This window comes from Stomoxys calcitrans, chromosome 2, assembly GCF_963082655.1.
Source record: "Stomoxys calcitrans chromosome 2, idStoCalc2.1, whole genome shotgun sequence".
Taxonomy (NCBI): Eukaryota; Metazoa; Arthropoda; class Insecta; order Diptera; family Muscidae; genus Stomoxys; species Stomoxys calcitrans.
The window spans coordinates 180,408,469-180,425,762 of record NC_081553.1 but is presented as its reverse complement, the minus strand read 5'-3'; the positions used below and the strand labels follow the sequence as shown (position 1 = coordinate 180,425,762).

General features: G+C 38.5%; 1 protein-coding gene across 1 annotated transcript in view; it reads left to right on the top strand.

The window, feature by feature from the left end:
- The window catches only part of LOC106086113 (irregular chiasm C-roughest protein), a 1,171,308-nt gene that overhangs the window by 21,252 nt on the left and 1,132,762 nt on the right, over nt 1-17,294 (top strand). The window lies entirely within an intron of this gene.

Sequence of the window (17,294 nt, the reverse complement as noted above, 5' to 3'; positions counted from 1 at the left end):
ATTTGAACCATAATTGAATGCTGAACATTGTAGAAGTCATTGTGTAATATTTCAGTTCATTCGGATAAGAATTGCGCCCTGTAGGGGCACAAGAAGCAAACTCGGGAGATAGGTTTATATGGGAGCTGTATCAAGCTATTGATCGATTCAGACCATATTAGACATGTATGTTGAAGGTCATGAAATAAGCCGTTGTACAAAATTTCTGCCAAATCAGATGAGCATTTCGTTCTCTAGAGGCCAAGAAGTCAAGATCGCAGACCGGTTTATATGGCAGCTATATCAGTTTATGTTGGAAGTGATACCAAGACAACACGTGCAAAATTTTGCGGAATTGCACCCTCTAGAGGCTCATGAAGTCAAGATTCGGGATCGGTGTATATGGCAGCTATATCAGGTTATAAACCATACTTGACACAGTTATTGGAAGTCATATCGAAACACCTCATACAAAATTCCTGCTAAAACGGATAATAATTGCGCTGTCCAAGATCGGTTTATATGGAAGCTATATCAAAACATAGACCGATATGAGTCATTTACAATCCCAACCCACCAACGCTAATAGAAAGAATTCATGCCAAATTTCAAGCGCGCAGCTTTATACATTCAAATGTTAGCGTGCTTTTGACAGACAAACGGACAGACGGATATTGCTAAATCGACTTAGAATGTCAAGACGATCAAGAATATATACGTTTTGTTGGGTCTCAGATCAATATTTCGATATGCTACAAACGGAATGACGAAATAAGAATACGTCCATCCTATGGTGGATTGTATAAATACGGAAGTTTTCTTTGAATACCAAAACATATCTTTTATCGGTAAGCCTTTACAAGAAAGAGTGAGAAAGCTCACAAATTTCGTGGAAGGTTCATCTAAAATCTCAATGAAAAACTATCTCAGCATAGCAGTCCAGTAAGAACCTCGTCAGCATAAGCCTCAATATCGTATGGGGCTGAAATTTTGTAAGTAGTGTTCGTTTACAACTTCCAACAATCGTGTCACGTACGGTCCAATTCCATTGTGTTTAAACTTTTATCAGAATCGATGGTGGTGGGTTCCCAAGATTCGGCCCATCCGAACTTATCTTACTTTTACTTGTTGTACAATATTTCGATCAGCCACAAATTCATTTAAAATTAGTTTTGAACCGTTCTACAAGCATAGGTTACTTTTCGATGAAGTCTTTCAAAACACTAACAAACGTGTTTTTAAACCCACCACCGTAGGATGGGGGTACACTAATCTAGTCATTCCGTTTGTAACAGCTCGACATATTCGCTTACGACCCCATAAAGTGTATAGATTCTTGATCGTTTCGACGCTCTGAGTCGATCTAGTTATTTCCGTCCGACCATCCGACCATCCGTCCGTCCGTCTGTCGAAATCATGAACGCGTTAAGCAAGCCGCTTGAAATTTTGCACAGATACTTAATATTGTCGTTGGGGATTTCAAATGGGCCGTATCGGTTCAGATTCAGATATATCTCCCATATAAACCGATCTACCGATTTGACCGATTACCTTGAAATTTTCAGAGATTGTGTAAGTTGGTCTGGAAGGAAATGATATCGGAAGGGGGTCGGATCCCCTTACCCCAAAAGTACTACCCAAAAATAAAAGCTGACCGATCGGGACAATATGGGACTCAAATGAAAGGTATTCAGGAGTAGAGTACGAATTTCATATTAAAAATTGGGTTCAAAACCCCCTAAAGTAGTTTATTTGGACGATCATGACAAAATGGGACTCAAATGAAAATATACGGCATTAGATTACAAATATGGCATAAAAAATTTGGTCCAACTAATGGGAGGTCGCCCCACTCCCAAATACTCCAAAATGGACATATTAGCCGACCATGGCTATATGAGACTCAAGTGAAAGGTATTTGGGTGTAGATTACAAATATGCCATTAAAATTTGCGTTCAAGTCTAGGTGGCACTTTTCCTTACAAAAATAAGTCAAATAGGTTGATTGACCCATTATGACAATATGAGACTCAAATGAAAGGTATTTGAGAGTAGAAAACGAATTAGATATCCAATATTCGATATGTCTGAGGTGACATTCCTTCCCTAAAAAGCATTTCTCATTGCCCTTATTTTCAAAACGCCTTATCTCGGAGATTGGTAATGCGATTCGTTCAAAAAATTTTTTTTGCGCTCTCACAATCAAAACAAAACATGGTTTCTATTGTTGGGGTCGGATGCCTCCATTCACAACAATCTAGAGCTCAAACAAATGGTTGTTGAGGGAAAACAAGTAAAAGCGTGCTAAGTTCGGCCGGGCCGAATCTCATATACCCTCCACCATGGATCGCATTTGTCGAGTTTTTTCCCCGGCATCTCTTCTTAGGCAAAAAAGGATATAAGAAAAGATTTGCTCTGCTATTACAGCGATATCAAGATATGGTCCGGTTCGGACCACAATTAAATTATATGTTGGAGACCTGTGTAAATTTCAACCAATTCGAATAAGAATTGCGCCCATTGGGGGCTGAAGAAGTAAAATAGAGAGATCGATTTATATGGGAGCTGTATCGGGCTATAGACCGATTCAGACCAGATTCAGACCCGTCGTACAAAATTTCGGGCATATCGGATAATAATTGTGACCTCTAGGGGGTCAAGAAGTCAAGATCCCAGATCGGTTTATATGGCAGCTATATCAGGTTATGAACCGATTTGAGCCTTATTGGACACAGTTGTTGAAAGTAAGAATAAAATACGTCATGCAAAATTTCAGCCAAATCGGATAGGAATTGGGCCATCTAGAGCCTTAAGAAGTCAAGACCCAAGATCGGTTTATATGGCAGCTATATAAGGTTATGGACCGATTTGAACCATACTTCTCACAGTTGTTGGATATCAGAACAAAACATGTCGGGCAAAATTTCATTCCAATCGGATAAGAATTGCGCACTCTAGAGGCTCAAGAAGTCAAGACCCAAGATCGATTTATATGGCAGCTATATCAGGTTATGAACCGATTTGAACCATACATTGCACAGTTGTTGGATATAATAACAAAACACGTCGTGCAAAATTTCATTTCAATTGGATAAGACATGGCAGCTATATCAGGTAATGGACCGATTTGAACCATACCTGGCACAGTTCTTGGATATCATAACAAAACACGTCGTGCAAAATTTCATTCCAATCGGATAAGAATTGCACACTCTAGAGGCTCACGAAGTGAAGACCCAAGATAGGTTTATAGACAGCAATATCAAAACATGGACCGATATGGCCCATTTACAATACCAACCGACCTACACTAATAAGAAGTATTTGTGCAAAATTTCAAGCGGCTAGCTTTACTCCTTCGAAAATTAGCGTGCCTCGACAGACAGACGGACGGACGGACGGATATGGCTAGATCGACTTAAAATGACATGACGATCAAGAATATATATACTTTATGGGGTCTCAGACGAACATATCGAGTAATTACAAACAAAATGACGAAATTAGTATACCCCCCATCTTATGGTGGAGGGTATAAAAACGAATTTGATATCCAATCGATGAGCCATATATTTGGAGAGCCGTCGCACCCCAAAATACCTGCCAATGATATAAAAGTTATTTAGGGTGGAAATTGATCGATTTTCGGGATATTGATTACCCTTTAATAGAACTTATTTACCGATCATGCCATTATGGGGCTCATATAAAATGCTTTTGAAAGTAGAGTACGAATTTTATATCTACTTTACGGGCCAAGTGTTTGGGTGGCCACTCCACCCCTGAGATTTCCCGTAAACCCGATATATTTACCAATATGGTAATATGGGACTCAATATAAATGCATTTGGGAGTAGAGTAAAAATTTGCCCAGGAACAGAGCAGGAGCAAACTTCTCACACATCAATGAGTGCTTTCCGATTCAAGTTGAGTTAATCAACGATAAGCGACCTTTTTTATAGGCGAGTGCGAACGGCGTGCCGCAGAGCGACACCTCTTTGGGGAGAATTTTTTAAATGACCATTCATGGCATAGTACCTCGCAAATGTCACCAGCATTAAGAGGGGATAACCACCACTTAAAATTTTTTCTGAAGTTCTTGCTAGGATTCGAACGAAGGCGTTCAGCGTCATAGGCGGACATAGGCTACAGTAGCACGAATTAGATATCCACATTCAGGGCGAAGTGTCCCCACCCGAAGTGTCCCCAGATATTGAAGAGTTAAAAAAGGCGCAGCGGAGCGGGCATTGTCCAGCTAGTAATATAAATGAATGATGCTAAAAATTGTCAATTGTGACACCCTGTGCCACTATAGGGTGTCTTATTGTCAAACAATTAAAAAAGAAGTATGTCTTCTGTAATTGTTTCAAATTTCATCAAAATCGTAGCACATTTGTTGGTTTTATCCAAATTTGCCCACATTTTCCCATTTCCGCTCATAGTGCGCCGGAGTACATACCGGGCTGCATATTTTTTCACCGTTTGTCCGTTCGCCTTATAGGTCGTCAACAGTGTTTCAGGGATAATCTATGGTGGTGGCAATGGAAACATTTGGACAAGTTGTTTCTATTAAAGAGCTTTGATAAAGAGCTTATCCTGAAATATTTGTCTTAAAGCATTTTTCTTTTTCGAATTTGCATTTGCTTAAAAGACTACAAGTAGAGGGGCCAAAAGAAAAAAAAAACCAAAAAATCTCAGGCAGTCCATTGCATTTTGTAATTGAATTTTATTTTTTAATTTCAATACAATTTCACAATCACCATACCAACAATGTTTGCTCAGCTTACAGTTTTTTATTTGCTTTTATTGGTTACGGTTTCCCTTGTTGCCTCGGTGCTCACTCCTCTTCTGACTGTCCTCTTCACATAATAACTAAAGATATTTGATGTAATTTCCTTGAGCTTTTCTAGTATATCGAAATTTCTTTGCTAAACAAATATTCTGAAGTATCTGTCTGTAGCAGCGACTGGCAATAGTGCCGGTAGTAAGTCAGTGCTGGTCTGTGTGTGTGTGTGTGTGCCTGCGTGTTTGTATTTCTATTTATTAGCGGAAACGGAAATACGGTGGCTGAGTTGTTGCCCGTTTTCGTTTTGGTCTTTTGATTTGATGATATTCTGGGGCTCGTGCCTCTTATCCCACCATCAATTCCCTTTGCCTGAGTAGTCCAGGGCAGGGGCGATTGGAACTGTATGGCGATGGTTTGCTTGTTTATTTGCCACTACTACTGCTGCTACTATTTGTTTGCTGTCGTTGTTTATCATTCATTTCTTCATTCATTCGTGGCTTTATTCTGATATTATTATGTTAATTCGATAAGGGAGTTTTTAGGCCTTTGCAGTAGGTCCGCACCCAGCCACAGCCTTGGTGCCGCTCTGCAGGCCCATATTTAATATGTATGTCTGTATGAGTATTCCATTTGTACGTTGTGGAATTACTGTGACAATTTATGTTTTTCAATTTTTTCGGCTTTTTCTTTTTTTTTTTTTCATTGAGATCTGAGTGAAGACTTTCGAACTGGGTGCGTGGCTGAGTGGTGGCACTCCTTCTTCAATCTCTTCTGCTCCAGTTGTGGTTGAATTTTTGTTTCTCAATTGCAAATGTTTTTTTGTTTTTTTTTTTTTGAAGGGGTGGGCTGTGGGGCAAATGAGGCGCACATATTCTAGCATAAGGCTGGCGTAAAAGCGTAAATGTAGCCACAAACTCGAATTGCGTAAAAAAGTTAATGCCAGCCGACTCGGTTGCCTAATGTACTTGAGAGTTAATTTGGAAAATGTTTTTATTCTTTTTATTCTGTTGCCATACCAAAACAATTGCGGAAAAATAATGGGTGTGTTTTTTTTTGTCGTCACAGGGGGGAAATTTATTTCTTCAGGGATTTTTATAATACATCAACTTGGTATAAGAAATTTCTTAAATTTATGAAAATTAAAAAAAAAAATATATATTTTGACATATCATGTTTTCATTGAAATTTCTAAAAACCCACCTATTATTGCTTACAACGTTATTCTGCTTCTCCCTTAATGGAATTGCCTTGAATTTTTGTTTATTATATTGCCTCAAATGCGCGAAATATTTCAATTTTTCATTTTGATGACTATTTCCATTTAATTGGGGATTATCATAAACCAATTAAATTAAAATAATGCCATGACAAAACCAAAACATGCTGCAGCATCAACTTCCAACTCAAACGTTGCAATACCCCAGGACAAAATATACTTAGAACTCCATAAATGGCTTAGTGGTAAGGCATCGATTTTTATGGCCTCCATCTTAGTAGGAGGGGGGATATTATTTCAGTCACAGAATATTCCTAAGAGATACCATGAAGAATAAATTTAAGCTCCATAAAATTGGAAGACAAGTTTACAATTACTAAAATTGTGCATTAACTTTCCTAAAGTCATATTTAATGATATAAGAGTAGTAACTGTGAAGCAATAAATCTTAACACATCTTTAAAGCCTATATTCCACGAAGAAGTATCAAATGTACCCGTAGGAGTTCCTCATAACCTACGAATGCCCAATGGGATAGAAACGAACAAGTAAAAGCGTGCTAAGTTCGGCTGGGACAAATCTTAGGAAATGTATGCAAAATAAATTTTGTTGTAGGGCATAATTTTAGTCTACATACCAAACTTTTGTCAAACCAGCAGAAATTAAAGCATCTAGGAACCGAACAAGGATGATCGAGAGGCCAGTTTACATGAGAGTTTTATCAGGTTATAGACTGATTTGGACCGCATTTGGCACAGTTATTGGAAGTCGTAACAAAACACCGCATACTGTATTTCAGCCAAATTGGAAAAAAATTGAGGCTTGTAAGGACTCAAGAAGTCAAAACAGGATATCGGTTTATATGGGAGCTATATCAGGTTATGAATCGATTTAGACCGCACTTAGCACAGTTGTTGGAAGTCATAACAGAACACTATGTGCAAAATTTCAGCCAAATCGGATGAAAATTTCTGATTCCAAGGGCTCAAGAAGTCAACTCGGAAGATCGGTTTATATGGGAGCTATATCGGGTTCTTAACCGATTTGGACCGTACTTGGCACAGTTGCTGGAAGTCATAACAGAACACTATGTGCAGTTTCGACCAAATCGGACCAAAATTATTATCAAGAATTGTAATCGTGAGATTGGTTTATATGGGAGCTATATCCAAATCTGAACCGATATGGCCCATTTACAATCCCTAACGACCTACATCAATATTTGGTACCTGTGCAAAATTTCAAGCGGATAGCTTAACACGTTCCACCGCTATTGTGATTTCGACAAACGGACGGACGGACATGTCTAGATCGACTCAGGATGTCCAGACGATCAAGAATATATATACTTTATACATGATCATGGGGGTCCTACCGCCTAGATAAATATTTCGGGGTGTTACAAACGGAGTGACTGGATTAGTATACCCCTATCCTATGGTGGTGGGTATAAAAATTTGTCATTTGAGAACGGATAAATATAACTGTTTGAAATTTATAACGGCTGAGGTAGTATCAAGAACATGTGCAAAATTTTAAGATGGTAGCTAATCCTTTTGGCAGGGCCCTAAAGTTGGTCACCTCGGCGTTTTGAAAAATTCTTCTTTATGGCAAAATTCTAAGGCGATTTTTCGATGGACAAAAATAGACATTGAGTTGAAATTCCCTCTCCTCTTACTCCGTTATGGCCCGGCACCCAAACTATTCGGATTTTCCCATCCTCAGAGAAGGCGTTAATCTCCTTCTTACACTGCAAGACTGTTCGTGACCTGGTTGTTATTGCCCTTATGGCAATTTTACTGTCGGTTAAGATGTTCACACTCGACGTCCTCGCGTTAGCACCACTCCACTTCACTCATTCCGTGATTGCCCGGATCTCCGCGTGCAAGACCGTATTATGGTCAGGCAGTCTAAAACAGATCTCAGTCTCTGGGGTTCTCAATGTAAACACCCAGGCCCACTCTGTGGGTACCCGCTGTACTTTTAAAAACATATTCGTTTTCTGGTCTCCAATACCTTTCATTTGAAACCCATATTGTGCCCATCGGACCACTTTCGGATATGGGGGACGTTTTTGGGTAATGGGGAGGGTTCGCCTCCACCCGATATCTGAAAATTATATAGCCTATGATTTCTTCCAGACAAACGTACACAATCTATGAAAATGTTAAGAAAATGGGTTCAGCCAATGGGTGTAATGGCGTTTTTGAGGGGTGGCGTGACCTTGTTTTGTATGCCAGATTCGAAATCTACTCCCGAATAACTTTCATTTGAGTCCCATATTGTCATGATCGTCGAATAAACCTATTTTAAGGGATTTTGGGCCTGGGGCGCCCCCCAGGTACTTGGACCCAACTTTAATTATGCAAAATTCGTACTCTACTCTTGAATACCTTTCATTTGAATCCCATACTGTCCCACACGGTTCACTTTTATTTTTGGGTAATACTTTTTGGGTAAGTGGGAGGGTCCGCCAAAATTTCAGCAAAATCGAGCTATCCCCAGACAAACAGACGCACGGACATGGCTACGTCGACTTAAAATGTCATAGCGATTAAGCATATATATAAACATTCCACTAAGGAACAGGGGCAAACTTTTCACATATCAATGAATGTAGTCCGCTTCAAGTTAAGGCTCAATGATAAGGGGCTTCCTTTTTATAGTGGAGTCCGAACGGCTTACCGCAGTGCAACACCTCTTTGGAAAGAAGTTTTACATGACATAGTACCTCACAAATGTTGCCAGCTTTAGGAGAAAACCACAGCAAAAAATTTTATCTGATGTTCTCACCAGGATTTGAACCCAAGCGTTCAGCGTCATAGGCGGACATGCTAGCCTCTGCGCTACGGTGGCCTCCAGTTATAACAGAACACCACTTGCAAAATTTAGCCAAATCGGAGGAAAATTGAGGCTTCCAGGGGTTCAAAAAGTCAAATCGGGAGATCGGTTTATATGGGAGCTATATCAGATTCTTGACCGATTTAAACCATACTTAGCACAGTTGTTGTAAGTCATAACGGAACACTATATGCAAAACTTCAGCCAAATCGAATGAAAATTGAGGCTTCCAGGGCCTCAAGAAGTCAAATCGGGAGGTCGTACTAAGGGACGAACGCAAAGAAATGAGACAAAGCAGCATGAGCCGAACAAACGAAAATACAAAACACCACCACACCGAAGCTGTCCAGTACAGCACATGTGGTGGCTGGTTAAATGGTATTTTTCCTTGCTTTCAAGAACAAATTATTGTACTTTCGGTCAGTGAGATTCAAAGTAAATTGTTTTAGTAAAATTAACAAATTTCATAGTTGTTATTTTCGACAAAAGTTGTTTTTTTTCAAAATTATTTTTATCTGTGTACCATGTTCTTTGCCGCGTCGAAGTCTATTAGTCCCAAACCATTATCGAACGTTTTTTTTTTTGGTGTAGGCTAAAGTTGCCGACTATTGAGCCAAACACATTTTCTTTCCTTATTTTCGCATTAAAAGTCTCTTAGAACGATTTGAATATCAGCCGCTCGCAGAAAATATCCTTGATTAAACCTGGATACAAGGTGTTACAGTCTCCAACTAACCACATATCCACAGCCAAATTCAGGCCCCGTTTTATTGCAGCTTTAACATGGAGCATCATCTCTAAGTGTTGTCTTTCTCGAGCCTTCGCACTTCCTGTATGGCGGTAATGTCTGCATTGAACTTCCCCAATACATCCGCAAGTGCGTATATCTCACCCTCTCTATAAAGAGTTCGAAACGTTTTGAGGACAAAAAGTCATGGTCCTTAAAACGTTTTGGGGGGTCGTCAACATGGGGGGAATCAGTTTTCAATCTTCTTCGTGTTTTTATACCCACCACTTTAGGATGGGGGTACACTAATTTCGTCATTCCGTTTGTAACTCCTCGAAATGTGCGTCTGAAACCCCATAAAGCATATATATTTTTGATAGAAATGACATTTTAAGTTTGAGACTTGTCCGTTCGTCTGTCGAAAGCCTGCTAACTTCCGAAGGAGTAAAGCTTGAAGTTTAAAATTCTGCACAAATACTTTCTACTAGTGTAGGTCGGTTGAAATTATAAATGGACCATATCGGTCCATGTTTTGATATAGCTGCCGAACAAATCGATCTTGGATCTTGAGTTCTTGAGCAAGTAGAGGGCTTAATTCTCATCCGTTTTTGCTGATATTTTGCATGAGGTGGTTTGTTATGATTTTCAACAACTGTGCCTAGTATGGTTGAAATTGGTCCATAACCCGATATAGCTGTCATATAAACCGATGTAGGGTCTTGATTTTGAGCCTCTTGAGAGCGCAGTTCTTATTTGATTTGGCTGAGATTTTTCATAACGTGTTTGGTTATGACTTCCAACAACTGTGCTAAGTATGTTTCAAATCGGTCCATAACCTGATATAACTACCATATAAACCGATTTGGGATCTTGAATTCTTTAGCTTGTAGAGGGCGCAATTCTTATCCGTTGTCGCTAAAATTTCACATGTCGTGTTTTGTTATGACTTCCAATAAGTGTGGCAACTTTGGTTCAAAAGGGTTTATAATCTGATATGGCTGCCATATAAACCGATCTGGGATCTAGACTTCTTGAGCCACTAGAGGGCGCAATTCTCATCCGTTTTGGCTGAAATTTTGCATGAAATGTTTTGTTATTATTTTCAACAAATGTGCTAAGTCGGTTCAAATCGGTCCATAACCTGATATAGCTGCCGTATAAACCGCTTTTGAATCTTGACTACTTTTGCTTGTAGACGGCGCAATTCTTATCCGACTTGACTGAAAATTAGCATGACGTGTTTTCTTATGACTTTCAACAACTGTATCAAATATGGTTTTAATTGGTCCATACCCTGATATAGCTGCCATTTAAACCGATCTGGCATCTTGACTTCCTGAGCATCTAAAGGTGGCAATTATTATCCAATTTGGCTCAAATTTTGTACAACGGCTTCTCCCATGACCCTAAACATACGCGTGATATATGGTCTGCATCGCTCTATACCCTGATACAGCTCCCATATATTCCAATCTCCCTCGTTTAGTTCTTGAGCCCCTAAAGAGAGCATTTCTTATTCGAATTCGCTGAAATTTTGCACAATGGTCTCCAACATTCAATTTAGTTATGGTGTGAACCGAACCATTATTTGATATACCTCTAATAGCATAGCACCTCTTTTATTCTTTATGTGCCTTAAAAAATAACGAAAAAAGATCTCGACAAATGCGATCCATGGTGGAGGGTATATAGGTTTCGGCCCTGCCGAACTTAGCACTCTTTTAATACTATATCTTCAGTGTCTCGCACTTCGGTAGTCCTGAAATACAACATCATATGGGTTCAGTGTTCACGAGTTCAGCAGAAACAGTTAGCAAAAGATAGTTGTGTGCAGGACTTTGATTGATATGTGGGAAGTTTATCCCCTGTTGCTTAATGTAATATTTGAGTGGAAATATGCTTTGCTAATCTTCCTTCTTAACTTAATCCAGTGCATCACCTGGTCAGATCTCACTAAATTTTTTAAGGAAGCAAAGATACATATAAACTGAAGGTTGATCCCGGAAAGGTATTAGTTTGAATTGATCCCAATACCACTCGGTATCATCCTAATCTGAAGTAGGTCCAGACTGTCTCGCGAGGACATTGGAGTACCTTGGTGGCAGTCAATTCAATATCGCGCTGCAGTTTTTACTAGGTTGGTAGCCCTCTTCGTCTCCCTTATGGGCAACCTTCTTCACCGAGCTGTCCCTAATGACCTTAGCAAAAGTTTTTGCAACCATACCTTGAGGAAATCAATATGAAAAGAGATGGAGCATGTTGTTGGCAACTTATCAAAACACAAGATTATCAAAATTTTTTACATACTTCATACAGTTCTCTTATGGATTCGAAATAATTGACTTGGGCATGGAATGTCTTGAATATGACTATTAATATTTTGGATTTTACTTATTTAATTTTCTCGAGAGTAAAAAGTTTATATTTTTTACAACTTCTTAATACGATATAGGCTTTTCGCCAGCCAACTCTCCCATGTAATTTGTCTGTGTCTTATCAAACATTTTCCCAAATACTTACGCCGATATGTTGTTTTTTTTTTTTTGCTGCTGGATTTTGTTTTTAGCCTTCAGCCCTTGTTATTTTGTTTTTTGGCTTTGCTTGAGATTGATTATATGCTTTTTGGCCTCTGGCCAGAGATTTGATGCAATGCTTGACGCAAAACCGCAATACTGTCCATATTAATTTTATATTTTTTCTACATGGCTCTCTCTCTCTCTATCTCCCTCAGTCTATAGCTGGCATTTCAATTTAATTCTAGAAAAAGAAGACACCACAAATCTCGTTGTGAAATTTCATATATTTTTCGAACTTCCAAATAAAAACATACAAGAAAATATCAGCGCCACAACAAAAACCCAAACTATGTTGGCAACACAGTTGGCGTTTTTATATCAGTTTTGGTTTTTCTTACGACAAGGAATACAGCATTTGCCCGCAGGACACAAGGAAAAAACAAAATTCACTCAAATGAAATATAAATAATTCACTATACACATATTCGATAACGACCGGCACACAGAGATTGGACGAAAAGGACAAAGCGACAACAATTATAAATTGTTATGGCACAAATAAATTGGAAATGCTATGCAAAAAAACAGTAAGGAAGTCAAAAGTCGGGCGGTGCCGACTGTATAATACCCTACACCTACCCTATAAGCACAATGTGGGAGCTATATCCAATTCTGAACCAATTTTGATGGACCTCGGCGAGCAAACATGTTCAATCTGTAAAAACTACGGTTGACAAATGACAACATTAGGGCAAATTACCCAAAATCTGACAAACATATATACGGGAGCTATATCCAAATCAGAACCGATTTTGAGTAAACTTCCCAGATATTGTGGTAGTCGCCGAGGAAAGCGTTGTGCAAAATTTTGGCAAGATTGGTCAAGCAATGCGCTTGCAGTGGCTCTTGGGTGAAAATCTGGCGATATGGTTGCCCAAAAAGTAATTGCGGATTTTTCATATAGTCGGCGTTGACAAATTTTTTCACAGCTTGTGACTCTGTAATTGCATTCTTTCTTCTGTCAGTTATCAGCTGTTACTTTTAGCTTGCTTTAGAAAAAAAGTGTAAAAAAGTATATTTGATTAAAGTTCATTCTAAGTTTTATTAAAAATGCATTTACTTTCTTTTAAAAAATCCGCAATTACTTTTTGGGCAACCCAATGTATATATATATGACAGCTATATCTAAATCTGGGCCGATTTCTATGAAATTCGCCAGTAATATTGAGAGTCATAAGAAAATCCTTCCTGCAAAATTTCGATAGAATCGGTTAACAAATGGGCACTTTTTTGCAATATTTCTCAAAATCGGACGAACATATATATGGGATCAATACCTAAACCTGAACCGATTTGGAGCAAACTCCTCAGATACTGTGGCAGTAGTCGAGGAAAGCGTTGTGCTAAATTTTGGCAAGATGGGTTAAAAAATGCTCTTGCTGTAACTCTAGAAGTTAAAATCGGGCGATATATATACATGAGAGTTATATCTAAATCTGAACCGACTTCCATGAAATTCAACAGTTATGTCGATAGTCGTAAGAAAATCCTTCCTGCCAAATTTCGAGAGAATCGGTTTACAAATATCCATTTTATTGTATTATTACTACAAATCGGACGAACATATATATGGGAGCTATATCCAAATCTGAACCGATTTTTTCCAATTTCAATAGGCTGCATCTCTAGGCCGAAAAACATGCCTGTACCAAATTTGAAGGCGTTCGGATGAAAACTGCGACCTGTAGTTTGTACACAAATTAACATGGACTGACGGACGGACAGACAGACGGACATAGACATATCAGAAAGTGATTCTGAGTCGATCGGTATACTTATCAATAGGTCTATCTTTCTTCCTTTTGGGTGTTACAATCTAATTCACTAAGTTATAATACCCTGTACCAGAGTAGTGGTGGGTAGTGGGTATAAAAATGAAACCAATTGCAAGATACAAATAAATTTTTCTCGCCCTGTCATTATCAGATAACGAGACGTGATTAACAATAAACAAAAAGAAATTAAATAAATTATGCTGAAAGAAGAAAGCAAATAAAACCAACGCTAAATGAGAACAAATTACCGAACAATATCTGCGAATGCAGTTGATTGAATATTTATGTTATTAAATCACAATAAATATTCACACAATTCAACATTCATATTTCTCGAATGTGACAAATTCGCAAATTTATTTGCTCAGCTTGATTTATTACAAATCATTTGAAACTATAAAATTTTATGGATGATATGGATTAAAGAAGAATATTTTATTATCGCCCAATATGCATTCATTGCTTTGTAAATATTATTATAATCCAACATACAACAAACATTGGATGGGTGGGGGGTTATTCGTATTGTCATGCCAATTGCTTCAGCTTATCGTATTCAGTTGCAAAAAATGTCATATGTTATTGGGAAATTGCTACATATAAAGGGTGATTTTTTTGAGGTTAGGATTTTCATGCATTAGTATTTGACAGATCACGTGGGATTTCAGACATGGTGTCAAAGAGAAAGATGCTCAGTATGCTTTGACATTTCATCATGAATAGACTTACTAACGAGCAACGCATGCAAATCATTGAATTTTATTACCAAAATCAGTGTTCGGTTCGAAATGTGTTCATTCACCGTTCAGCGATGAGGCTCATTTCTGGTTGAATGGCTACGTAAATAAGCAAAATTGCCGCATTTGGAGTAAAGAGCAACCAGAAGCCGTTCAAGAACTGCCCATGCATCCCGAAAAATGCACTGTTTGGTGTGGTTTGTACGCTGGTGGAATCATTGGACCGTATTTTTTCAATGATGCTGTTGGACGCAACGTTACGGTGAATGAACACATTTCGAACCGAACACTGATTTTGGTAATAAAATTCAATGATTTGCAAGCGTTGCTCGTTAGTAAGTCTATTCATGATGAAATGTCAAAGCATACTGAGCATCTTTCTTTTTGACACCATGTCTGAAATCCCACGTGATCTGTCAAATACTAATGCATGAAAATCCTAACCTCAAAAAAATCACCCTTTAGCAGCCAATAATATTTTAGAAGGAGTTGGACTGCACTAAAGGTAGGAGGTGTTTGAGACATCACTTACAAAATCGGCCCTAAATCTGATATAATTGTGCCCTGCAAAATATTGGGTTGCCTAAAAAGTAATTGCGGATTTTTTAAAAGAAAGTAAATGCATTTTAAATAAAACTTAGAATGAACTTTAATCAAATATATAATTGCCATTTTGTTCGATAACCTTTTGCCATCTTCCTGGCAAATTTAGTATTCCACGCTCATAGAACTTCTGGCCTTTATCTGCAAAAAACTGAACCAAGTGCGATTTTATAGCCTCATCATTGCCGAAAGTTTTACCATTTAAGGAGTTCTGCAAAGATAGTAGTCTGATGGTGCAAGGTCAGGGCTATATGGTGGATGCATCAAAAGTTCCCAGCCAAGCTCACTCAGTTTTTGGCGAGTGACCAAAGATGTGTGCGGTCTAGCGTTGTCCTGGTGGAATATGACCAATTCTGGTCGCTTCTCCTTGATGGCTGTATTCAATTTGTCCAATTGTTGACAGTAAACATCCGAATTAATCGTTTGGTTCCTTGGAAGCAGCTCAAAATATACCACACCCTTCCAATCCCACCAAACAGACAGCATAACCTTCTTTTGGTGGATATCAGCCTTTGAAGTGATTTGACCTGGTTCACCATGCTTGGACCATGATCGTTTTCGACTAACGTTGTTGTAAACAATCCAGTTTTCATTTCCAGTTATGATTCGTTTTAAAAACGGATCGAATTCATTGCGTTTAAGGTGCATATCACAAGCGTTGATTCGGTTTGTTAAATGAATTTCTTTCAATACATGTGGTACCCAAATATCAAGCTTTTTCAACAGTCCAAGAATTTTTATGTGATAATGAACGGTTGCTTTTGGTATATTTAACTTCTCTCGTATCTCACGCTCAGTTACATGACGATCCAATTCGATTATTGCTTAAACTTTGCTTAAAATTTGTCAACGCCGACTATATGAAAAATCGGCAATTACTTTTTGGGCAACCCAATATATACTTTATAGGATCTTAGGAGAATATTTCGAGGAGTTACAAAAAGAATGACGAAATTAGTATACCTCCTAATGCGACTTTTTTGGGCTTAAAACCATAAATCACCATAAATCGGACTTAAAACTATATGTCTGTTATATCTAGTCCGATATGGCCCAAATCAAAAACTTAATATGCTTATGGCAGACATACGGGTCTGAGTCAAAATTCAGCTCAATTTCTTAATTTTTGAGGACAGTAACATTATTACAACTGACGTACATGGGATTGGATGGAGGGGTATTTATTTTATACCCACCACCGAAAGATGGCGGTATATTCATGTTGTCATTCCATTTGCAACATATCGAAATATCCATTTTTCGTAATTAGTTTTGATTTTTTAAGACGATCTAGCCATGTCCGTCCGTCTGCTTGTCTTAAGATAATTAGCTGAAACTTTGCACAATTTCTTTTTTTTGGTCCAGGTTAATATCAAGATGGGTTATATCGGACTATATCGTGATATAGCCCCCATATAGACCCATCTTCCGATTTGAAGCATAAGGCCCATTAAATCCACAGTTGTTATGCGATTTCGCTAAAATTTGGCACAGTAGGCTGTGTCATCGATAGCCGTCTTCAATATGGCTCCCATCGGCCTATATTTCGTCATAGCTTCCATTTTAGGTCTCGAGCCCATAAAAGGCACATTTATTATCCGATTTCGCTGAAATTTGGAAGAGTGATGAGGCTTCTCGACATCTGTGCCCTATATGGTTCAGATCGGACTATATTTGGATATAGCTAACTGATCTCCCGATTTAGGGTCTTGGGCCCATAAAAGGCGCATTTATTACCCGATTTCGAGGAATTTGGCACAAGGACCTATGGTAGGATTTCTGACATCCGTTTCCTATATGGTTCAGATATTTGAATAGAGTTGCCATATATACCGATCTCCCGATTTAAGTCGCTAGATCCATAAAAACAGCGTTTATTGCCCGATTTCGTTGAAATGTGACACAATGAGCTGTGTTAGGCCCTACGATATCCGCATTCAATATGGCCCCCATCGGTCTATATTTGGATATAGTTGCCATATAGACCGATCTCCCGTTTTAGGGTCTTGGGGCCATGATAAGCCCACTTATTATCCGATTTCGCTGAAATCTGG